At 43.7% G+C, this 25,363-nt stretch overlaps 1 protein-coding gene across 2 annotated transcripts in view; it reads left to right on the top strand.

The window, feature by feature from the left end:
* The window catches only part of LOC105472685 (potassium voltage-gated channel subfamily E regulatory subunit 2), a 187,910-nt gene that overhangs the window by 81,227 nt on the left and 81,320 nt on the right, over window positions 1-25,363 (top strand). For both annotated transcript variants that reach the window (XM_011726167.3, XM_071095659.1), the window contains exon 3: window positions 20,437-20,533. The gene's annotated coding sequence lies outside the window, so the exon portion shown is untranslated. The remainder of the gene's footprint in view (window positions 1-20,436; window positions 20,534-25,363) is intronic.

The following is a 25,363-nucleotide window of genomic DNA, read 5'->3' on the forward strand; positions in this document are numbered from 1 at the left end:
AATAAACCTTTCTTTATAATTTACCTAATCTCAGGAATTCCTTTATAGCAACACTGAACAGATGAAGATAGGAACATTCTTAAGAGCTCTTCTAGCCTGACTCTTTCACTTCAAAAAGGAAGTGAAGAATAAGAAACACTTTGTATAGTTGGATCCAAAGAGGTTAAGTGTGTGACTTTTGGCAAGGTCACACAGCTAGCAAACAGCAGGGCTGATGCTAGAACCCGGCCACTTTGAAGGCAGACCTATTTTCTTAACTCCTACATCATATCCTGCCACAAGTCTACCATCCATGGTCCTCAGTATTTGGTGTTATGGTTCAGTGTTTCATTGTTGTGAAATTCCCTCTTGTTTCTCTTCTTTTCCAACTACTCCCCACTTCCCACGACTCCCTAACAGTCCAATATGAAATAAAACTGGAGTAGCTTTCCTTTTAGAGAATGTTCTAACCTCTCAGTCTTCCACCCCACCTCCCTGCCCATCATAACAGTAATTGGAGACATGCTGGACTGTACATGTGCATGAATTGAGAGGTCTTGACACCAAGGTTGAGAAACTAAAGCATTTAGAACTTCATGACTGCTCCTCACACAAGACAATTCCCTTTCATTTGTTGTGCAAAAATGTGCCTGAAACATGGAACATAATCTTCCCTATTTCCAGAGATACTATGCTGGGCTTCTGTTAGCAGCATTATTTTCTTCCGAGCATCAGATACGTATACAGAAGGATTTAATTATGTTTTAGCAAATCTCAGTGAGAAAGACGTAGTACAAAAAGTCTATCTCATTTCAAGTAAAGGCCATATGCAAAAATTTTATCCAATTTTAAGTCATACAATCTTATTATATTTTAAGTGGTTTTATAAGTTGCTTAAAATGTTTTAGACAAAATGGTAGGCTGTTTAAGTAATAAAATATATATGCACGCACACACACACAAATCTGAATTCACTGGGAGCAAATCTATAAAGGGTAAGGATACCGGAATTAAGAACATAGAACTAGGACCTAAAATAATATTTTTTCTTGAACTAGTGATAAAAGGTGATATGTGCTATTTTCCCACTGAAACAAAAAGTAATGTTAATTAAGGAGCCACATATAATGTGAAATGTGATCGTGCCTGTGATCTGCCTAAGTCGCCACTCTACTTTCAAGGTAGGAGGATGAAAATTCTCAATCCCTTTCCCTCTCCATCTGCTGCATGCATTCTGTGAGAGTGTCAGGAACGATTTGATGCCTCACAGTTGGGTTCCTCCCTCTGGTGCTGCTCTGTGCATTCCCTGAGAGGAAGCCACCTGCTTACTGTCTTCTCTGACTGCAGGGTTCACCCAGCTACCTCCCTTTCCCAAGAGTTCAAATGGGTAGATTCACAAATGGCACAGATGGAGAAACAAATTAACTTTAGTACAGATGCTGGCATTGATATTCCTGGGACTGAACTGCTTCCAAGCCAGAAATAATCCTCAAGCTTTCAAAATTGGAAAATCAGATGCAATTTACTCTCCTTGTCAGATGGCTGGATGTGGTACAATGCCCACTGGAAAAACGAATGGGAAAAGTGTGAGCCATTCAGGTGGCTTGGATATGAATAGCTTTAAAATTAGGCACACTATTGTGTCACTAGGATTTTGTACTAAGCTATCAGATGATTTTTTTTAAATTTGAAATATGGACAACTGATTGGATTCTGAGCCCAAAACGAATTGTCTCTAAAAGCCAATTGGTTTATGCATTTATTCAATAAACACTTACTGCATATATGGTAGGTGATATAGGCCAAAGGGAAGTAAGACATGATCCTTACACTCACTGCACAGTGATTCATGTGGGAGATGAGTGTGGACACAAATGGCTATGCTACCTCTTGATAGTGTGCTGTGATTGTCCCCACCTGGGGAGGAAGGACAGCTTCCTGGCTGTCAGGAGCTGAATTGTGGGTCTCCCTCAAATTTATATGTTGAAACCTGAATCCACAGCACCTGAGACTATAAATATATTTGGAGATAGAGCCTTGAATAAGGAAATTAAGTTAAAATGAGATGGTTGGGGTGGGCCCTTGTCCCATCTGACTGGTATCCTTACAAGAAGAGGAAATTTGAACACATGAAGAGACACCAGGGGTGTGAACACACAGAGGAAAAAGACCATGTGAGGATACAGTGAGAAGGCGGCCGTCTGCAAGCCAAGGAGAGAGACCTCGGAAGAGACCAACCCTGGCAACACCTTAATCTTGATTTCCAGCCTCCAGAACTGTGAGACAATGCATTTCTGCTGTTTAGGCCACCTGGTCTGTGGTATTTTGTTACGGAAGCTTGAGCAGACTGATACATCTGGACTCACCCCCTCCATCTGATTACCCATTGCTTTATTTTATTTTTGTTTCAGTATGTGTTGCTATTTGAAATTATGTGTTTATATTCCATTTCTTTCCAGTAGAATACCAACTCCACAAGGGCAGGGACTTAACTTTATTCATCACTCATTCCCAGTCTCTGGAATAGTGCCTAGCACATTGTAGGTGCTCAACAAAAAGGTATTACGAGCAAAGGGTTGTGGCAGTGGCAAGGAGGGAGAGATTTCCTGGGGCAAAAGGATGGCAGTGAGGGCTGGAGGGAAGAAGCATTCCCTAAGAAGAAGCGTCTGGATGGTTGAGTCTTACTGGACAGAGAAAGTGAAGCAAACGCATGCCTGGAAGAAGAGACAACATAAGCAAAGGCTCCAAGGTGTGAAAATGATGTCAGATGGAAAAGTAGGACACTGAGATGGGATTTTAGGTGAACTGGGGGCGGGGCAGGAGAGGAAACTTCAGGGAGAAAGGTCAGGCCAGATTATGGAAAGTTCTAGCTCCTGTACAAAGTGAAAAATGATGTGGATTCACCAAGTTGTCAGAAGGATAATGGCATCGTTCTGTGACTATATGGAATACATATGTCTATTCTATAAGGAATATATTTATGTCTATATTCCATAAAGTCACATATAGTATATATTCACATCTATATTCCAAATAGTCACATATATAGTATATATGTGTATACATGTAAATAAACTCTCTGTGTGTGCACTATGTGCACATGTGCCTGTGTGTGTACAACACATGTTCACTGAGCATTTCACACATGGCAAATAACTGGTGAAATTAGTTTCCTTGTATAGTATGTCAAGGAATTTATCCTACAGTGCTTAAAGGAACCCATGAGGTATTTAACAAGGGGAGGGGATAATTTTGAAAAGCACCAGAGAAAATATGGAGGATGGATCAGGCAAGAACCTGTAACAGGAAGGCCAGGTCAGAGGTGGGAAGTCACAGGTGCTAATGCCCCACTTAAGGCAATGCCAATTTGGAGAGGTAGGAAAGGTTCCTTTCAAGGGATATTGAGACCGTCAAGGGATAGGTCTTAGTATCCATGCAGATGTAGGGAGTAAAGGAGAAAGGAACCAAGGATGACTTTAAAATGCCTTGCCTTTCACCATGTTTATTGTCATTGACATTATAAGATATATCTGGTCTTTGTTTGCTCGTTTGTTTTGCTGACTGTCTTCTTGAGGCCTTTGGTGACTTTACTCTCTATCGTATTTCATGAATACGTGGCTAAAACTGTGCCTGGCTGATATTAAATATGCAATCAGAATTTATGACTGAATTAATGAGTGAGTGGAAACGTTCTTTGACCTAGATAAGGAATGCAGGAGAAATATCAAGTTTGGGTAAAGAGGTATGAAAGAAAGCACAAAAATAAAGATCCAGGTGGTGACACCCATGGGCCGTTTTGCACCTGGAGACAAGTCAGGATTTTGGCTGCAGATGCATATTAATGTTGGAGTCATTAATATGTCACTGGTGGATGTGAATAAGATCACTCAGGGAAGAGACCCAGGTGGAGAATGAGAATATGCAGGAGGCTGAGGCAGGAGGATTGCTTGAGCCCAGGAGTTGGAGGTGGCAATGAGCTGGGATGGCACCACACTCCAGCCTGTGTGACAGAGTGAGACCCTGGCTTAGCAAATAAAAAGAATGAAAATCGGGTGCACACAAATATGCAAAGGGGGTTAAAGGAGAGAGATGGAACCGAGGCAGGAGATGAAGACGGCTTACTGGAAGTGTCAAAGAAAAACCACCACAGCGTGCTGCCCTAAACCATAGGAGGAGAAAGCTTCAAAGAGGGTAGTGTCAAATGACCATGAAATCCTTTGACACAATAGTTTTATGATCCAAATTTTGATGGAGAGATGGGCTGGTGTGTTAGAGCTATGTGCTAGGGCTGGATTGCAAGAACTGATTATTAACTTTTCAGGAATTTCATGAGCTATTATTAAATTAAATTTTGTAATTCATTACAATTAAATTTTGATTAGATTAAAATTAAATTTTATAAGCTTACAGTTAAATACTTTTTTTTTTTTTTTTTTTTGAGACGGAGTCTCGCTCTGTCGCCCAGGCTGGAGTGCAGTGGCGTGATCTCGGCTCACTGCAAGCTCCGCCTCCCGGGTTCACGCCATTCTCCTGCCTCAGCCTCCCGAGTAGCTGGGACTACAGGCACCCGCCATGACGCCCGGCTAATTTTTTGTAGTTTTAGTAGAGACGGGGTTTCACCGTGTTAACCAAGATGGTCTCGATCTCCTGACCTCGTGATCCACCCGCCTCGGCCTCCCAAAGTGCTGGGATTACAGGCGTGAGCCACCGCGCCCGGCCCAAATACATTTTTTTAAAAATGATAATGAATATTCAAAACTCTTCATTTTCTAATGATTTTATTTCATGTTACTATTATCTATGCTTTATTGTCCCTGTGTGTAAATACTACATGATGCTTGTGCTATTGATTACACACCTCTTCTCCTCTGTATTCAGTAATGTCATGTTGGTAGTTTGAAATCAACCATGATAAGAGTATTTACACCACGGCAATTGGCAAGGGCTGTAAGTCAGAGCTCTTCTTTCCAGAGAACTGGTTGTTAAACATGTACTGGCACACCACTGTCTGAAGGGAAAAGGAAAGATACAGTGTAAGTTTCATTTAGATTAAGGACAATGGAGTAAGAAGCCACTGGAGATGGCAGTGGAGGAGCTGGCGACAGATGGAACCCTGATGAAGCAGGACTCAGAGGAGGTGGTGGGTTGAGTCCCAGTGCCTGGATGTAGGAGGACTCATTGTACACAGATATGGCAGAAGTTCCATTTAAGTATGTAACAAAACAATGAGACTGGTTAGTCATACACTCAGAGAATATTTGGTCCTCCATTTAGTTCACTGCCCTTAATAACATTTTAAAATTCCCTTTAAAAATTTGTCTTTGAGTGTATGACCATATTGCCACCTCAGCGAGACAGACCAGCAGCCTGTTTATCTCATATAAACTCTCTTCCTTAGCAAATTGTTGGATAGGCAATTCTTTTGTGTGTTCCTTGCACCTCAAGATCATTGTGGAAGGCTAGACTGCTTCAATATGGGCAATGTCAAGGGAATATCTGCAGATCCAATTTACATGGCATTAAATAGTTTCATAAATACCTAGGACAAGTTAAAAGAGGGAACTTTTTCTCAACCTTTTAAAGCCTTGCTTTTGATAAACATACAAAGCTCACATTCTTTAAAAATATTATTTGAGCTTCAAATTCAACTATACATAATCACACACACACAAACACATGCGCGCGCACACACACACACACACACACACACGAAAACAATTGGGCAAATCATTGTATTTTTTTTAAACTATGCTTGCCTCTACCTTCTAGTATTGCCTCTCCCTTCTCAGGAGAGTGTGCTGCCTACAGATTGAGAATAGTAGGATTTATAAGCTAAGCAATGGAGGTCAAACAGGCCCATCTAAAAGGCAGGTGAAATAAAAGCTGAGGAATCCAGTAACTGAACTGCTACATCCCCAGTTCTTTATATCACACACCCTCCTATGGAGGCAGGAAATGTTGCCTTTCGCTCTGTGCATTGCTATGTTTTCTCCTCTTTCCATTTAAAATGATTTTGCATGATACTTCTCAGATTGCATAATCATCTCTATAATTGTCATTCCTAGTGACCACTTAATATTCCATTATATTAATAGAGCACAGTCTGCCTAAGCCATTTCCTCACAGTTGGGTACCTGGGCTGTTTCCAATTATTCATTTTAATATATGGAAGGGCTCAACACATCTTCTTACAAATATTTTTGTTTCCTTGGAATTATTCCTTGGGACATGTTTCTCCAAGAACCCTACTGGGTCAAAGAGTAGGATAATTTTTATGACTTGTCACATATTGCAAAATTACTCTTGAAATGATTTCTTTTTTCAATTTATGGTGCCACCAGCAAAGTTGAGTGTGTCTTCTTCCCCAAAGCCCTGTCAACAAACAATTTTGTCATTTCTCTTCATTTCTCCTGTTGTTCTCCTGATTGTAGCACAATCCATGTAGCTAAGGAGATGCAATCGGGAAAAAACTCTCCCCCTAATTAAAGCCTGGTGCAGCAATATGTGGGTGGTTTTAATATATATCATAAAGAGTTAAGAAACATTCTATCATTCAAGAACAAAAATGAAAAAAACATAGGTTTATTTTTTTGGGGTTGTCCTTGTAAAGGGTTAGGAACAAAAGAAAGAACATACATAAGACTACACAAACAGGGAAATGATGAGAAGCATTGTATAAAATAAAACAAGAATGTAAATATTCTTGCTTTATTTTCAGCATTTCACAAAGCAAAAGCATTACTGGAATCACTAAATCTTAAAAAGTAAAGCTGTAGAGTAAGCCTCGTCTTTGTTATTTCTGTTATAAAATATGTTAAATTAAACACAATATATGGGGTATTATCTTTCTCTCTATTTGGCTTGAAATCTGTTTTCTCTCTCAATAGACATAATCCAAAATAAGAGCAATGAAAGCACTATTGAATTGGATTTTGCATTTTTAAGAGTGTTCATTATTTATATAGTAATCCCTAAAGACCTCATGTGGTACCTCTGGCGTTTGTAATGGACAATGGACGTATACAGCACATTCCTTCAAAGGACTGCTGTATTTATACTCTATTATTTTTGGACATTTAAAAAAGATTTCCTCTAAAGGAATGAGACTTGTGTTTTTAGGTTGCATGGAGAATCTTCTGAAAGGAAACAACTGCAATCAAGGTCACTGCCAGATTATTTCACAAATTGCAATTTTATATTCCTAGGGTAGAAGGAAATGTCTCTAAGGCTGCATATGTTGTACTCTCCTTTTAGTTGCTTATTAGAGTTTTAACTTCTATGATCTCAGGCTTTTAAATTGTTGACGATTGAGAAGTTTCTGGAACATGTTTAGCGCGGCGAGATTTCCCAACACACGTTTTTACTGACTGGGCGCCCCTCCTTGGAACAAAGAGCCTATGCCTCCATAGCACAGTGAGGTACAACATTGAGGCACCTTCCAGGTAACCCAGGCCAGGAGAACAGCTTCTGCCCCAAGTAGTGGACTTGCTTTCTCTTCATGAGGTGGAATTAAATTCCATTACTGTCACTCTTTCTTTCTGAGAAGTGACTTATTTTTCTCTGTTTTAGCCTAGCTAACATCCCTGTCTGAGAAAGGAGAACTTATTTTTCACTCTTTTAGCTTAGCCAGCAACCCTAATGCATTGGACATACACTTCCCTTTGGGAAATGGCCCCATCTTGGTCTCTGAGACCTTTTTCTCTCGTTCTCCTACCCTCTGGGGACTTCTTTTTTTTTTTTTTTTTTTTTTAAATTTTTTTGAGATGGAGTCTTGCTCTGTGATGCCAGGCTGAAGTACAGTGGCACAATCTCAGCTCACTGCAAGCTCTGCCTCCTGGATTCATGCCATTCTCCTGCCTCAGCCTCCCAAGTAGCTGGGACTACAGGCACCCGTCACCACGCCCGGCTAATTTTTTGTATTGTTAGTAGAGACGGGGTTTCACCTTGTTAGCCAGGATGGTCTCGATCTCCTGACCTCATGATCCGCCCACCTTGGCCTCCCAAAGTGCTGGGATTACAGGCGTGAGCCACCGCACCCGGCTCTGGGGACTTCTTATCTGGAATCATTTGTGGCTCTTCTTCCTCCTCCCACCTTCAGATGCCAGTGTGTGCCAAGCTTAATGCTTCTTTTCTGTATGTCTTTCTCCAGAGAGCTCATTCATCTCAAGGCTGCTTCTGCCAGCTGTGGACTGAAACCCCAAAATGGACATTTCCAATCACATTCCTCTCCCACAGGCTCCAGCCTCGTATCCCCTGACAGTTGTCCACAATGTCACTGCTGTAGACCTTTCCCCTGCTGCATCTCCCGGGCCATTGCCTCCCATGCAGCAGGTTTGAGAACTCATCATCCTTCCCAGGATGTTCAGGTCAGCTCCTTCTCTCAGCAGCAACTCCCCTCTCAGCCAATCAGACTTACCTCCTGCACCTTTAATGGGCCCTTCTCTGAATCCCCAAATCTGGGTGACATATTGTGCTGGGTTTACTTTAAAATATCCCTCATATTAGTCTCCCCATCTCCACCCAATCTGTCGCCCCAATTTTAAGCTCCTCTTCCCGCCCCGCCTTTCAATGCACTCTCCTTCCCCAGTCTGTCTCCTGCACCCCTCTCCAGCTTCCTGAAACATCATGGCAGCTCCACGCTTGGGGGCTCTCAGTCCTACTCCATTCCCTCTACACCAGGTTCCTCGTCTTTCTTGGTCTTTATGATCTGGCTCTATGAAGCGAATGTTATTTTCCTCAAACCTCCTGCATGAATCATTCCCGTGGGATGGCTTTCCTGTTTCGGATCTGGGCCATAATCATGTGCAGGAACTCTCTCATACAGGCTCCCAAGAGCCTGCGCTGAGATGTTCAGGAAGCTTGTGAGCCATGGGTAAACACTGTTGTCATTATATAGTAAATTATATAAACTTACAATTAAATAAATTAGGTTTAAAAAGTTAATGCATACTCAAAACTCATAGCTTCCAAATGGTTTCACCATTATCTGTACTCCTAAGATCATTCATGGTGGTTGTATCTTAATGGTGGAAATACTCTATAATGGTTTGCTAATGCCCATCCCTTCCAACTACCCATTCCGTGATGTCATGCTGGTCACTTGAGATTAGCCATACTGGGAGTGTTTATGCCTTGGAAATTGGCAAATGTTACTAATCAAGTCCCTCATCCACCAACAGAGGGTTGCTGAATGTTTACCAGCACACGGCTGTACTATGCATGCCTTATATATACCCTCTTTGGGATTTTGTTCTTTTTTTCCTCCTATCAAGCATAGCTTCACCTTTTACCTTGACATAAAATGTTTACTGATCTATTAATATCCAGTTAAGTCTCTCCTTCTCCATGACACTTCCTCTAATGATAGTCACTTTAATTGGTCTGTTTTCCATCCAAACCCCTTTATCCTTGAACCATAAAACCTAGCCCTTCATAGTATGTTTCCCATTAATTCATTTTAAATGATTGATCCAATCTCTCGTTATTTCATTACGTTCCTTATAGTGAGTGACATGCCCTACGCTGGTTTCAGTTCTGGCCCAAACCATTTATTACTATTTCATATATTTGGGGGGTTTCTGCAAAGACACTCATAAACCATGGGAAGCCACCAATACTGCACTTGAACATAGCTTTTGGGCCCTAGCACAATACTGAGCCACTAACAGGAGATGAGCATCTATTTGTAAATCGACACAACGCTCCGTAAATACTAGGTGCTCAAGGATTAGTGATGGTGACTATGGCTGCATTTCAGAAAGAATGCATTCATTCGAGTTGCTCAAATCTTTTGTCTTAAGTGCTCAAGTTTCAACCCCAAACCTTGCACAGGGGGAGGAGGAGAGACTCAGTTCACACTAGTCCTCAGCTCCATTCTTCAGTCTTTGTATCCAGGTGATGCTATTTGTTCTGCTTGCTGACTTGGTTGCCAGAAAATGTATAAAAGTGCTTGTAAAGTGCTCTTCTAACATACAGACCAAGGACCCCAATAGCCACATCCTTCACCATACTTATGCTATGTTCTTCCTCCAGTCATCTGTAAGCAAGAATAAAAGGACTAATTTATATTGATTACACACATGCTTTTCCTCTTTCTTTCCTGAGATAAGGAAGCAGAAAGCCAGGATTGATATATAAAATGTTGACTAGAAAAGACAGAAGCCTGGGCCTGTTGTAGTTATCGCCCCACCTCTCTGAAGGTCGATTGTGTCCAAAAATTCTTCCATAAATACAGCACCCACAGGTGCTTAATTTTGATGCATTTGGCCATCCTGCACAGAGAGCAGGGCAGATATTATTTTTATTCCTGTTTTTCAATCAAGGAAACTAAGTCTGAAGAGGTTCAATGACTTTCTCAAACTTGCATGGCCATCGAGTGGCCAAACCAGGATGAGAACCTATAGGTCCAGCACAAATCTATAGACGCCTGTTGTCTCACTCTAAACCATTCAGCAACATCACTCAACTTTCCATCTTTCTATGAAGATTTAGATCCAATTGCCTGTTTGCGACACAGTGTAAAGAACTCACTTTGGGAGTCACCCGGATTTCTTTGGAGCATCTCACACCACCATGGTGTGCCCTAGAGGCTGACACATCTGTCAAAGGAGATGATTGTAGTTGTACCCACCTCATGGGGCTTTGAGAGGATAAAAGGAACTAGTAGGTGTGACAGTCCTTTGAAAGCTAAGTTGCCACATGAGTACAGGACAACACAAAAAATAACAATAGTTCTGTCTCTTTGAAGTGGCTTCTAGAGAAGTTGGTGAATGAAGAAGATCCAAGTGCATTGTACTCTTTGGCTCTGTTCTCTTTGGTTTTCCCTGAGTTTTCCTGACGGCATCGTCCATACAAAGGGCATTGAGAAATCCACATGGCTGTGTTCCCTCCTTTTTATTTTGAGACAGAGTTTCGCTCTTGTCACCCAGGCTGGAGTGCAATGGCGTGATCTCAGCTCTCTGCAACCTCTGCCTCCTGGGTTCAAGCAATTTTCCTGCCTCAGTCTCCCAAGTAGCTGGCATTACAGGTGCCCGCCACCATGCCCAGCTAATTTTTGTATTTTTAGTAGAGATGAGATTTCACCATGTTGGTCAGGCTGGTCTCGAACTCCTGACCTTAGGGGATCCACCCACCTTGACCTCCCAAAGTGCTGGGATTACAGGCATGAGCCACCACACTTGGCCTGTGTTCTCTCCTTTGCAGAGTCTTTAAGACGGTTATGGCAGTTTGTCTGAACACCTTTTCATCATGTGGCAAAAGAGATCAGCCATAAGTTGGTAACTTTGTACAACTGTTAAGTCAAGCCCCATCTGTCATTTCTGACATTGAAAAGACATCATATTGTCCCTCAAGTTCCTGTCATAGTCATAAGTACCCGGTTCTCGTTGTAGTGGGGTCATATGACGGTTGTAGGGTCTGACTAGACGGTTTGAGAAGTAGCAGAGACAGGGATGAGTAATCATCCCATGGAGACACCAGGTGGGGCAGGCTTTGGGCCTTTGGTGAACCCATTCTCATCCACTAAAGTTTTCGTGTAGTTCTGAGAACAGAAGCAAATAAGGCTGAGGACAGGCATTTGACTGAGTCTCAGTAATCGATTTATGAAATGGGGATAGGATTTTTTGTTTTTTGGTTGTTTGCTTTTTGTTTTTGCAAACTACTCATGTGCTTTTCCCCTTGGCATTTTTGTGGGCAGAACTTCCCCCCAGTTCTCCCTATGCAGTTTGAGCCATCTGTTGCCCCTCAGGGAGGTTGGGAAATAATCGGAATTGTTATGTCAGGATGCACAGAGAAAGGAAGTTTATGACATCCAAAATAGAATTTTTGAAGGAAGACAATAGTCCTGAAATCCAGATTTTGCAGAGAGGAAGAGGACTTTCAAAATTTATCAAATTTTAAAACCCAGAAGTGGAAGACTGATATTCTAAAATGTTTCCATAATTATGGAAGAGACAGACTTCAGCCTGTGGCAAGTAGGCTTTGAGGCTTGTTGCTCCTGGGCAGGGGAAGGCTATGATCTATGAGAAGAGCTTGAAGGCCACCCTATGTGGACCTGCAATTGTGAGTGCAAAGAAGAAACAAGAAGGAAGACAATTGGGTCAGGATCAGGGATCTTGATCACAAACTTGTATCCCATGGGGCCACCAAAAACATCCAGATAGCCATGAGAAGACCAAAACATCAAGATTAGTGACATTCCTTCATAGGTATATAAAAAGGGGCTTCAGGCTGAGCATGGTGGCTCACGCCTGTAATCCTAGCACTTTAGGAGGCCGAGGTGGGCGGATCACTTGAGGTCAGGAGTTCGAGACTAGCCTGGCCAACATGGCTAAACTGCGTCTTTACTAAAAATACAAAAAAAACCAACCAACCAACCAACCAAACAAACAAACAAAATTAGCCAGCCATGGTGGCAGGTGCTTGTAATCCCGCTATTTGGGAGGCTGAGACGGGAGAATCACTTGAACCCAGAAGGCAGAAGTTGCAGTGAGCAGAGATCACACCATTGTACTCTAGCCTGGATGACAGAGCAAGACTCTGTCTCAAAATAAAAATAAAAAAAAAAGGGTGGGGTGCTTCAGACCTCTTGGAGGACCCCAGCTTTTGGCCACTTCCATAGGTGCAGAAGGATTGGCAGAGGGCTGACAGTAAAAAGGGAGGCAAGAGACCAAGCCCCAGCCCTAATATCCCCTCTCCTTTTCACACTCCCAGAGTTGATGGTGGTGGGGGACTGTTGGGTAAACTGAGAAACACCATTTAGGACTCTAGCAGGAGATTGTTTCATAGCCTGTCCCTGCACCAGCCTGGGCAATACATATGAGATCACTGGGTCAGGCAGAGGGAAAACCAGAGATTAGCCTCTTTAGATGCCTTCGACACCAGTAGGGAATGGACCAACAGAAGTGCCTGGGTGCCCTCAAAGGGTCAGGCAGAAGTTGATAAGGAAATCTGGCTAGGGGAGCTTTCCAGAAGGGGGGTTCAGAGATGACTCTCCCTCCCACTTCAAAATCATGAAAATTCCATCTTTCCTCCGACACTGGCTGCCATATTGGAAAGTAACAAAGCAACCACAGGAGGAAATCTGAGCAGTCCTATATACACTATTAAAATATGAGCTATCCTAAAGGGAATTGAACTTGGAATAAATGGACTCAACATTTAAATTGAAAGGAGGCAGTTTAAACTGGAAAAAAACCTGAACTATTGTCAGTTGGCCAGTCTTAGTAGCTCCTACTGCCCAGCAGGCTAGCCTCTCACGAGAAATATCAGATGAAGCTATAGAGACAGTAAAGAATAGTTTCTTTGAATCTCTGAGTTGTAATGTGAATAAATTCATGTTCTCCATATAATTGCATTCTGTGTCCCCGCCCCGCCAGCAAACATTTTGGATTGGCTTCCACCCTCCTGCAAGCTTCTCTGGAAAATGGCAACTGCCTAACCTGTGTTGCTGTTCATAGTTAGTGATGTCCTAGGCTAAGGTGAAAAAATTGGCTGGTCACGGGGCTCTATTGGAGGTTTCAATTTTCCCTTTGCTGACAAAGGTTAGACAGGGTGACTGAAAGCCTCACTATTAGAGTCACATATTCCTTCAAGGACAAGAGAGGGGAAACTTTCAACCCTCCCTAATCCACAGAGGAGGAAACCCCATGGGCATGACACATACTCATACACAAATGCATGTAAAGTAAATATGTCCAACTACATAATAGTTTGCATTCACCTGTCAAGGGCATGGGCTGAGGGCATTCATCCCCGAAGGAGTATGACTTTGCAATCTTACACGTCTCCCCCACTGCACCAGAAGTAGGGAACAGAGTAGACTTTCTGAAAAGCATTCCGACATCATTTAGGTCTTGTGGCAGCTATTTTGCCCTCTCAATTCCTACAGTGTTTTCTGACTGGATTACTTTCCTATTTCTCCCAAAGCTGTACGCTTGCTGCTAGTGGGGTTATGATCCTAGCCCTGGCTAAGCTAGAGTGGAGACAAAGTGACCTGTCCACTCTCTCTCTCCTCTCTCTCTCTCCTGGGCCCTGGCTAGGTTACCAGAAAGGTCTGGGGTAATTTCTTGGCACGGCTGCTCACCAAGGGCTCAAACAGCGACTGGGAATTCTTTACAATATGTAGACTAAATCCCAAATTAGCTTTTAGCTTTCACAGGGCTCCCAGGAATGCTGAGATAGAACAATCTGGGTTTAGTCCTTAGGATTAAAGTCTTAAGATATTAAAGGTACAGTTCGTTATCACATCAGTATTCACGGTGGGGCAATACTACCACGAGGTACTACCCAGGATGCTGACATAAAGAGTCCCGGGGTGGTTTTGAATTTAAAAATGTTCTTAAAATCTATTACATTTTTAATGTAGGATTTTGATGTTTTTGCGGTAAAATGGAAGTCTCTTTTGGGTTATGTACATTAATACATGCACAATTTTTAGAACAATGCTTGTCCCATAGCTTGATCAATATTAATAACATATCATCCAGCCTTAAGAAGTTTCTGTCTGGATTGATGCACAGTAGTGGGCTGGTGAAATTTACTGTTTCCTTGCAAGGCTGGGATAAATGATTTCTGGGTACAGGTATCAACATGCATGAAGCACTTCCTCTGTAGTTAACCTGTTTTCCCTTTGGCCTCGTAAATGGGAATTTGAATAAATATTTACTGTATTGATTAGTTTATGTGGAGCAGGAGTCACTGAGCAGTGCAATGAGTTTAAAATACAGCTCTCTAGCAAATATTTCAGAAACGGCCCCTTGCCCTTAATTCATGTCAAAATACACTCATAAATGATCCGACCCTGTCTCTTGCCAAATGCAGGGACTGTCTTGGAGATTTTTAGGCCCCTTGGGAGTGTCTGCCAACAGGCAGTTGTCTTCGCTGGGCAGTGAGGATACCACAGCCCCTCCGTGTCGCCAGTTCTGGTTCAGACAGACGGGCTTGTCTTCTGCCTCTGAGACTCCTGGGTCTTAGCCAGACTTTGGGGTGAGTTGGGGAGTGAGGCTGGGGTGGGGTAAGGCTGCCTGGGGCTGGAAGATGAATGGTTTCATCAGTTTGACGGAGGAGGAGGGAGATGGGCTGCAGGGCTTGCAAAACATCACATCTTGGCAAAAATACTTTACAAAACAGGAGATTCCTGGAAAGCAATCATGCTGACAGTGGAGAGCCAGTTTCTGGTTCCGATACAGAAGGGGTGCTGAGTCCGAGAACAGGCTGGCCTCTCCCGCTGTCTGCAGGCGCTATTTTGGCCACAGGCAACTGCCTTCAGCTCCTGCTCTTTCTGGGGCGTGTAGCTCTGGGGATGCTTTCAAGCAGCACTCGGTCTTTGCCTTTGCTTGGGTCAGAACAGGCCTGAAATCTGGTCATTGTACAGGCTGTGCCCCCCACTTCTGGGATCCCCTCCCATTTACCCACAGCCTTCCAGACTCAGCTCAACGACCACCTTCCCCCAAGCGTTTCTCACCCGGGCCTCGGGTCTGACCCTCCTCTAAACGGTACCACACCTTGTTCCATCTTGCAGTGTTTTCTCACCAATAGCAGTGCTTCTCTTTGACACAGATGTAGGTATCTTTGCCCTTTTAGAGTAGGTTTCCTGAACTGTTCTGCCTCTTCCATTGTGAGGGTCAAACTAATTCTCTTCAAACAGCTGCACGCAGCCTCCAGCAGGCTCTGGTCGGTGCCTGGGCCCGTCTCCGCATGGGGCCCTCCACGCGGCCTCCTCTGTCCGATGAGATCACACGTGCTCCAAGCAGGCCTGGACCGAGTGCTTGGGTCCCACACGTAACTAGAGCACTGCAGGCACAGCAATTTCTGTCACCTGGAGTGTGTGTGAATGCTTTGTGAGATTCTTCTCTGAAGGCTGGGGGGCCACGGCTTTGAGGCAGGGTAGCTGATCAGTAAAAGGCACTAGGTGATGCCCACCGACAAGGGAGATGGGGGTCTAAACAGGTGAGGACCCGAGCCTGCCAGTTATTAATTGCCAACACTTCTTCCCAGTGAACTTTCTACCAGAGCTGTGAACCAGAAACAGCTGACTTAACTGAACTTTCTGTCCTCCCTAACTCACTCCAACTCATGAGGAATATGGCAGTGGGTAGTCTGGCTCTGAGGCGAGGCACAGGAGGGCTTGGACTTCCACTGGGTGCATGCTCTGTGGCTGTCGTGAGCTGAACTGTGTCCTTACAAATTCATATGTTTGAATTCCTAACCTCCAGGACCTCAGAAGGGGACTGAATTCGGAGATAGGGTCTTTAAAGAGGTAACCACAGTTAAACGAGGCTGTTAGGACGGGCCTTAATCCAATCTAACTGGTGTTCTTATAAAAAAATTAGGGTACAGACTCACAGAGGGATGAGCATGTGAAAATATTAATACCAGAAGCAGGTGGCCATCTGTAAGCCAAGGAAAGAGGCCTCAGAAGGAAACCAACCCTGCTGACACCTTGATCTGGGACTTCCAGCCTCTAGAATTGTATTTAAAACAAAACAAAACTGTTGTTTGGCCTGGCACAGTGGCTCACACCTGTAATCCCAGCACTTTGGGAGGCCGAGGTGGGCAGATCATGAGGTCAGGTAATCGAGACCAGCCTGGCCAGCATGATGAAACTCCATCTCTACTAAAAATACAAAAATCAGCTGGGCGTGGTGGTGCGTGCCTGTAATCCCAGCTACTTGGGAGGCTGAGGCAGGAGAATCGCTTGAACCAGGGAGGCAGAAGTTGCAGTGCGCCTAGATCGTGCCACTGCATTCCAGCTTGGGCGACAGAGCAAGACTCCATCTCAAAAACAAACAAACCAAAAAAACCCAAAAAAAAACCCAAAAAACAAAAAAGCTGTTGTTTAAGCCACCCAGTCTGTGGTACGTCATTATGGCAGCCCTAGCAGACTAATATAGTGACATAGGCATGTGTCACCATGCATAGTCCTGAATCATCTTAAATATTCACATCTTGAAAAGTTTGTAAGCAATACAAGTGTCACTCATCCAAACTCTGGACAATTCCTCTCTTGGGGCTGTAGAGCTAGCAGGGGAATTCCAGAAAGGAAAAATACAAGTGAGTTTATGGTCTAGAGTGGGAAGCAACATAAATGTGTTGCTTGTTCTGCGTGCCCAGGAGAGTCTGATGGAAATAAAGATCAGAGGCCAGGGAGGGTTTGGACCTGGGAGGTGCTTGAGGGTTACTTACCGTCCTTGAGATGAGTTAGGCTTGGTGGATTACAGAAAGGATGTGTGATGCCACCTATCCCTAAGCTGGCCCCAGGAGTCCTCTGAGACAGGCAGGAAGACCTTGGGTCAACCGGAGACTAAAGCAGGCCTGAGGACTGATCACCAGGCTGGATTTTCCACAGCTTCTGCTGACAGCTTCCTGGGGCTTTTGAGGACCAGGCACTGTGACTCCATTCAGAAGGTCACAGAGGGCAGGCTGTGAGCATCGAAGGGATTTCATTCCCCATCTGTGGTTTCTGAAGTTTGTCACCCTGGAGCTTGCCTGAGAGTGAGTTTGTAGCCTTGGTATGACACTGCCAGTTCTTGTATAATTTGCAAAGATTGAGGCAATTTATTTTAATTGAAAACCTCTAGGTATATTTCCGGCAGTGATATTCCCCAGATGACCTCCTTGGTGGATGGGAAGCTAAACAAGAAAATGTGTGTGTTTCAGGAAACCTGATGATTCCAGTTTCAGATAAGTCCTTCCAGTCCATCCTCCCAGTCCTGCATCTGCTAATGTGCAGATGAAAGGCTCTGTGTAACTTGGATCTACAGAAACTGTCAATTCTGAGAGGCTGCCTTTTGGTCTTAAAAGGTGTCCTTGAAATTACTCCCAGGTTTTGGCCCTGACTGACTTTCCAGTGAAATCTAATTGGCTGGGTTTAAAACACAGCTGTGAGGATTTTGAAGCTGCCTTTGAAAGTGAACTGCTGGTGCACTATTGCAATGAGGACATGCACAGAGATCCCAACCAGAGCTCAAGAGTAATAATACTGTGATACCTTTTGGAAAATGTTGTTGTCAGGTAGACCCGGTGGGGTGGGAACCATAAGCTGGTTTTCAGGTAGTTCATCTTCCTCTCCTCAGTTCTCATCACCTTTGTGTGACTAATGGACTAATCTGCAGATAGCTGTCGGGCAATGGGTGTCATCTCTGGCCACAAGCAGAGAAAGTTAATAGACTCCGAGAAGACCTGCCCCATGGCCCGAGCTTCATTATGTCTCTCGGTTTCTAGGCATGTGAGTCGACCATAGACGTACAATACCATGCAGATATCTGCTCATGACAGAGCATCCCATGTGCCTGCTAGGACGTCCTGCCAGCACCTCACTTTTACAGTGGCCAGATCCAAACATATATATTATCTTTGACCAAATTCATATGTTTCTCCTACCCTCCTAACTTGTTCTCCTACCCTCCTTGTTTCTGCTAATGGCCCTACCATCCTTCGGTCACCCTGGTCAGAAGCCCTTGGCTGCTTGTCCATTGCTGGCTTTTCCTTCATGTGTTATTACTTGTTTCATTCTAGATCAAGTCCCTCTAGTTTATTCACTCATCACCTCTCTTTGGCAGAATCTCTGCAGCCACCGAACTGGTTTTCATATCTCCCACTTCTCCTCTATCTAATCTGCTGATTCATAAATTTCAATATACATTAAAATGTACATTAAAATCTGGGAGACTGTTAAAATATAAATTCCTGGGTCCTACACCCAGAAATTCTGACTGGAGGTCTTGGGTGTTCCCATTTAAAATGATCCTGGGGGGTTCTGATCCAGTTGGTAGAAGACCACATTTTGAGAAGTTTTGCTGTTATCTTTCCTGGCCCCTGTGGTCAAAGAAGTATTCCTATGGCACAGCTGTAATTGGGCTTCTTCTCAGCTCAAAAGTCATTCAAGTCTCCCCAGTGCTTAGCACACCACTACTGTACTGAGTCAGGCTTTCAGGGCTTTGTGTATGTCAATAGTCAATGGCCTAATTTCCCACTTTTCCCACTAACCATGTGGTCTTTTCAGTAAATTTCAAACTTATTTAGGAGACAGTCAATTAAAATAACTATATAAATAGTGCAGAGTCAGTGTCCTATACTAAATTCTAGTTTAGACAACTGGTCACAGGGACCAAAGACATTTTAAAAATTGTAAAGGGCGCATATGTAAAAATTTTTAAAATTTGATTATTTACTTTGACTTTGGGGGAAAAAGCAGTATTAGCACTTGTTGATATTCTTTGAGCAATACTTTGGCTCAACCCTTGAGATATTAGGATGCAGAGGGGGTGCATAGTTCAGAAAACATGGCCTAATTAAACATGGCTACTTGGCTGTGATGGTTAATTATGTGTCAACTTGACTGGCCACAGCGTGCCCAGATTAAACATTGTTCCTAGCGGAGTCCAGAGGATGTTTCTGGATGAAAGTAGCATTGGAATCAGTGCACTCAATAAAGAGAATTGCCCTCCCAATGTGGATGGGCATCATCCAATCCCTTGAGGGCCTTAAGAAAACAAAAGGGAGGGGAGGAATTTGCTTCTTTTGGCTTCCTGCCTGCCTACTTGACCTGGGACAGCTTCTCTCATCTTCTCTGACCCTCTGACTGGGATTTACACCTTCAGCTCCCCCTCGTTCTCTGGCCTTTGGAGTCAAATGGAATCATACTAGAGGCTTTCCTGGGTCTTCAGTTTGCAGACAGCGAATGCTGGGACTTCTCAATGTCCACAATCATGTGAGCTAACTCCTCATAATAAGTCTATATATGTACATCAGTATCAAAATCCATATTGGAGTTTTCCAGAGGACCTACATGAGAGTTCTGTTTCTGTGGAGAACCCTAATAGAGATTTTGATACTGAGAGTAGTTCTAGAGAGCCAGAATTTTAAATATGAATTTTCTAAAATAAGTTCTTGGGTTTCTGAAATTGAATCTCTAATCTGATTAAATTTAAAGACACTAATTATGCTATTTCCAGTAGTAAAGAGAACAATGACAGTCCATGGTATAAACTGTTTATAGAAATGCACAAAATACCTGCATAGAATACACTTAACTACCTATGAGAAGCAAGGATATAGGTGAATCTGTATATAATACTTTCAAATATTTCTGGAAAATGAACAAATATAGTGAATTGGTTGGTTGTTCCTAATGAGCTGAGCTCAGGGACTTGAAGTGCTGAACAGGGACTCCCAGTACAAGTGCTACATAAATGACTCAAGAGCTTCTTGGTATGCCCTAAAAAAGACCCTCATCATGTGTAGCCACAGAGCTGAAATGCTGAAAATCAAACACAGAATCTTATCTTTCAGCTGGCTGAATTACAAGACAAATTGAGCTCCCAGCCTCACAGGGTAAAAGTGAGGGCATTGATTAGGAAAGAATGGGATCCTGTAAATTGGGATAGGGAGGTGTGGGAAGACCCTGATGAAGCTGGGGACACTGAGCCCCTAAATTCTGATTATTTTGCTTTGCAGGTGGCAGACGTCTCCCTATCTCCAGTGGAATTGACCTCCTTACCCCCAGCAGAAGTGGCCTCCTCAACCCCAGTGACCATGGCCTTCCCACTCTCAGGTAATGGCACCATCATCTCGGTGGTATCAGCCTGTCCACTTGGGTCTCAGGAGGATTAACCCTGCATTGCCTGAGGAAATTGTAATGGCTTCACTTGAGGCAGTTGCCTTGGAAGACAATGCTGATTCTCTTCAGGACCCACTCCCACCATCCCTCTTTGCTTCCAGACCTATAACTTGACTTAAGTTCTAACAGGCTCCTAAAGGTGAACCATGTGTGACCCAGGAGAGTAATTATAATTAGAAGAACTGCTTGAGTTTTTAAATTACTGTAGGCAGAAGTCTGTGGAACATGTGTAGGGCTGTATACTAAAAGTGTGGGATAATCATAGAAGGAACATAAAGTTGGATCAGGCTGAATTTATTGACATGGGCTCACTAAGCAGAGATTTTGCATCTAATATTGCAGTTCATGGAGTTAGAAATGGCTCTAACAGTTTGTTTGGTTGGTTTATTGGTTGAAACATAGATCCAAAGGTGTCCCACTGTGAGCAAATTGGAAATGACCTACCTACCTTAGTTTAATGTAGAGGGAGGGAATCAAAGGCTTAGGGAGATTGGAATATTAGAGCGGTTTTGTCATTTAGGATCTACTCATCCACACTGGGAGGCTGTAGAAGACATACATTTCACCAGTACTGTGAGGAGTAAATTTGTGAGAGGAGCCACAACATTCTTGAAGACCTCTGTGATTGCTCTTTTCTGTAGACCAGACCTCACAATGAGAACCACAGTTACTGAATTGGAAAACCCAAACACAATGGGAATAAATAGATTCCTGGGTGGCAGGGACCAGGTAGTGGCACTAAACAGTCAAAGGTAAGGTGGGCAGGGTTACTGTAATGTACAGCAGAGTCAAAGCAGCAGTCAAAACAGTCTACTCCTACAGACTCTGGCATTAGCTAATTGATCAGTGTTCATAGAAGTGAAATAGATAGGAAGCCTACTAAATTCTTACTTGATCTGTATAAGCAGAAAAGTTATAGGTCAAGTGAACAAAAGTCTAATTTGAATCATAAAAACAGACTCATGACCCCTCAATCAATTCCCAGACTTGAGCCTTTTACAGACTCAGAACCCCTTGAGTGAGACTGGGCCCACTCAAGGAAGAGCCCTCATTATACTATAGAAAATTTATACTGTTAATCTTTTTCCCAGCTTTCCCCAGAGGAACACACAGCCTTAACAGGGTATATTAGGGAAAAGGAAATAATCAGACCTTTTGGGGACTGCTGGACACTGACTGTATTAATCTATTCTCATGCTGCTAATAAAGACATACCAGAGGCTAGGTAATTTATAAAGGAAAGAGGTTTAATTGACTCACACTTCCACATGCTGGGGAGGCCTCACAATCATGGCAGAAAGGGAAGGAGGAGAAAAGTAATGTCTTACATGGCAGCAGGTAAGAGGGCATGCGCCAGGGAGCTCCCTTTTATAAAACCATCAGGTCTTGTGAGACTTATTCACTATCGTGAGAACAACATGGGAAAGACCCACCCCCATGATTCAATTACCTCCCACCAGGTCCCTCCCATGGCACATGGGATTTATGGGAGCTACATTTCAGTATGAGATTTGAGTGGGGACACAGCCAAATTATACAGTTGTGCCCCTGGCCCCTTCCAAATCTCATGTCCTCACATTTCAAAACCAATCATGCCTTCCCAACAGTCCGCAGAGTCTTAACTCATTTCAGCATTAACTCAAAAGTCCACAGTCCAACGTCTCATCTGAGACAAGGCAAGTCCTTTCTACGTATTAGCCTGTAAAATAAAAAGCAAGTTAGGTACTTCCCAGATACAATGGAGGTACAGGCATTCGGTAAATATACCTATTTCAAATGGGAGAAATTGGCCAAAACGAAAAGGCTACAGGCACCATGCAAGTCTGAAATCCAACAGGGCAATCATTAAACATTGAAGTTTCAAAATGATCTCCTTTGACTTCATGTCTCACATCCAGGTTATGCTGATGCAAAATGTGGGCTCCCAAGGTCTTGGGCAACTCCACCGCTGTGGCTTTGCAGGGTACAACTCCCCTCCTGGCAGCTTTCATGTACTGGTGTTAAGGGTCTGTGGCTTTTCTGGGGCACGATGCAAGCTGTCAGTGGATCTACCATTCTGGGGTCTGTAGGACAGTGGGCCTCTTCTCACAGCTCCACTAGGTACTACCCCAGTGGGGACTCTGTGTGGGGGCTCTGACCCCACATTTCCCTTCTGCACTGCCCTAGCAGAGGTTCTCCTTGAGGGCCCTACCCCTGCAGCAAACTTCTGCCTGGACATCCAGGCATTTCCATACATCCTCTGAAATCTAAGCAAAGGTTCCCAAACCTCAATTCTTGACTTCTGTGCACCCACAGGCTCAATACCATATGGAAGCTACCAAGGCTTGGGGCTTGCACCCTCTGAAGGCATGGCCTGAGCTGTACCTTGGCCCCTTTTAACCATGGCTGGAGCAGCTGGGATGCAGGGCACCAAGTCCATAGGCTGCACACAGCAGGGGGGCCCTGGACCAGTCCCAGGAAATCATTTTTTCCTCCTAGGCTTTAGATCTGTGATGGGAGGGGCTGCCGTGAAGGTCTTTGACATGCCCTGGGGATATTTTCCCTATTGTCTTCATGATTAACATTTGGCTCCTTGTTACTTATGCAAATTTCTGCAGCAGGCTTGAATTTCTCCCCAGAAAATGTTTTTTTTCTTTTCTATGCACTGTCAGGCTGCAAACTTTTCCACACTCTTATGCTCTGCTTCCTCCTGAATGCTTTGCCGCTTGGAAATTTCTTCTGTCAGATACCCTAAATCATCTCTCTCCAGTTCAAAGTTCCACAGATCCCTGGGGCAGGGGCAAAATGCTGCCAGTCTCTGCATAGCAAGAGTGATCTTTCCTCCAGTTCCCAACAAGTTCTTCATCTTCATCTGAGACCACCTCAGCCTGGACTTTATTGTCCATATCACTATCAGCATTTTGGTCAAAGCCATTCAACAAGTCTCTAGGAAGTTCCAAACTTTCTGACATTTTCCTATCTTCTTCTGAGCCCTCCAAACTGTTCCAACCTCTGCCTGTTAGCAGTTTCAAAGTTGCTTCCACATGTTCAGGTATCTTTATAGCAGCACCCCACTCTACTGGTACCAGTTTACTGCATTAGTCTGTTCTCTCTCTGCTAATAAAAACATGCCCAAGGCTGGGTAATTTGTAAAGGAAAGAGGTTTAACTGACTCACAGTTCCACATGCTGGGGAGGCCTCACAATCATGGCAGAAAGGGAAGGAGGAACAACGTCATATCTTACATGGTGGCAGACAAGAGAGCATGTGCAGGGGAACTCCCCTGAATAAAACCATCAGATCTTCTAAGACTTATTCACTATCACAAGAACAACATGGGAAAGACCTGCCCCATGATTCAATTACCTTACACCAGGTCCCTCCCACAACACGTGGGAATTATGGGAGCTACAATTCAATATGAGATTTGGATGAGGACACAGCTAAACCATATCACTGGCTCTGAATGGAGAGACCCCAAATTTCTCTATGGATGATCAAGGTTGAATGATCAATGGAGTTTTAGCTCAGGTCCATCTTCCAGTGGGTTCAGTAGACCTCTTAACCCATCCTGTGGTTATTCCCTGAGTTCCAGAATTCACCACTGGAATGGATTCTGCCAGCTGGCAGCTGACAGAATCCTTACAATGGTTCCCTGAACATGTTGAGTGAGAACTATTATGGTAGGAAAGGCTGAGAGCCATTAGAATGTTCTCTACCTAGAAAAATAATAAATTAAAGGCAATACTGCTTTCCTGGAGGGATTGCAGAGATTAGTACCACCATGAAGGACTTGAAAGATGCAGGGGTAGTGATTCCCACTGTATCTCCATTCAACTTTCCTATTTGGCTTATGCAGAAAACAGATCATAGAGAATGACAGTGGATTATGATACACTTAACCAGATAGTGGCCGTTTACCAAGTGACCTAAAAAGTTGCTAGTTTTGAGTGGGACCTAGAAAAAGAAAACACTCTGCACTAGATCCCAGATGCTGTGACTGCTGCTCTGCTACTCAGGCTATATGATCCAGCAGATATCCAATGGCGTTTGAAGTGTCAGCGTCAGATGGGGATGCTGTTTGGAGCTTTTGGCAGGCCCCGTAGGTAAATTGCAGCACAGGGCTTTAAAATTTTGGAGCAAGGCCCTGCCATTATCTGAAGGTAACTACTCTCCTTTTGAGAGACAGCTCTTGGCCTGCTACTGGGCCTTTAAATAGAGACTGAACATGTAACCGTGGGCCACCAAGTTACCATGAAACCAGAGCTTCCCGTCATGGTTTGGGTATTGTCTGACCCATCAAGTCATAAAGTCAGGCATGTAAAGCAACACTCCATGATCAAATGAAGTGGTATATATGATTGGTCCCAGGTGGGCCCTGGAAACACAAGTAAGTTACATGAAAAAGCGACCCAAATGTCTGTGGTTCCACCCCTGTTATGCCTTCTCTCCCAGCTTCATGGGAGTTTCCCTATGGCTTCATGTAGGGAATCAGTTGAGAGGGGAAGAGAGGACCCAGGCCTGGTTTACAGATGGTTCTGCACAACATCCAGGCACCACCTGAAAGTGGATGGCTGCAGCTCTACAGGCCTTCTCTGGGCCATCCCTGAAGGACAGTGGCGAAGGGAAATCCTTTCAGTGGGCAGAAATCTGAGCCACACTTCTGGTGGTTCACTTTACTTGGACGGAGAAATGGCCAGACATGCAATTATATACTGATTCATAGGCTGGGGTCATCCTGACTGGATGGTCAGGAACTTAGAAGAAACAAGATTAGAATGTTAG

This window comes from Macaca nemestrina, chromosome 4 (genome assembly GCF_043159975.1).
Source record: "Macaca nemestrina isolate mMacNem1 chromosome 4, mMacNem.hap1, whole genome shotgun sequence".
NCBI classification, from domain to species: domain Eukaryota; kingdom Metazoa; phylum Chordata; class Mammalia; order Primates; family Cercopithecidae; genus Macaca; species Macaca nemestrina.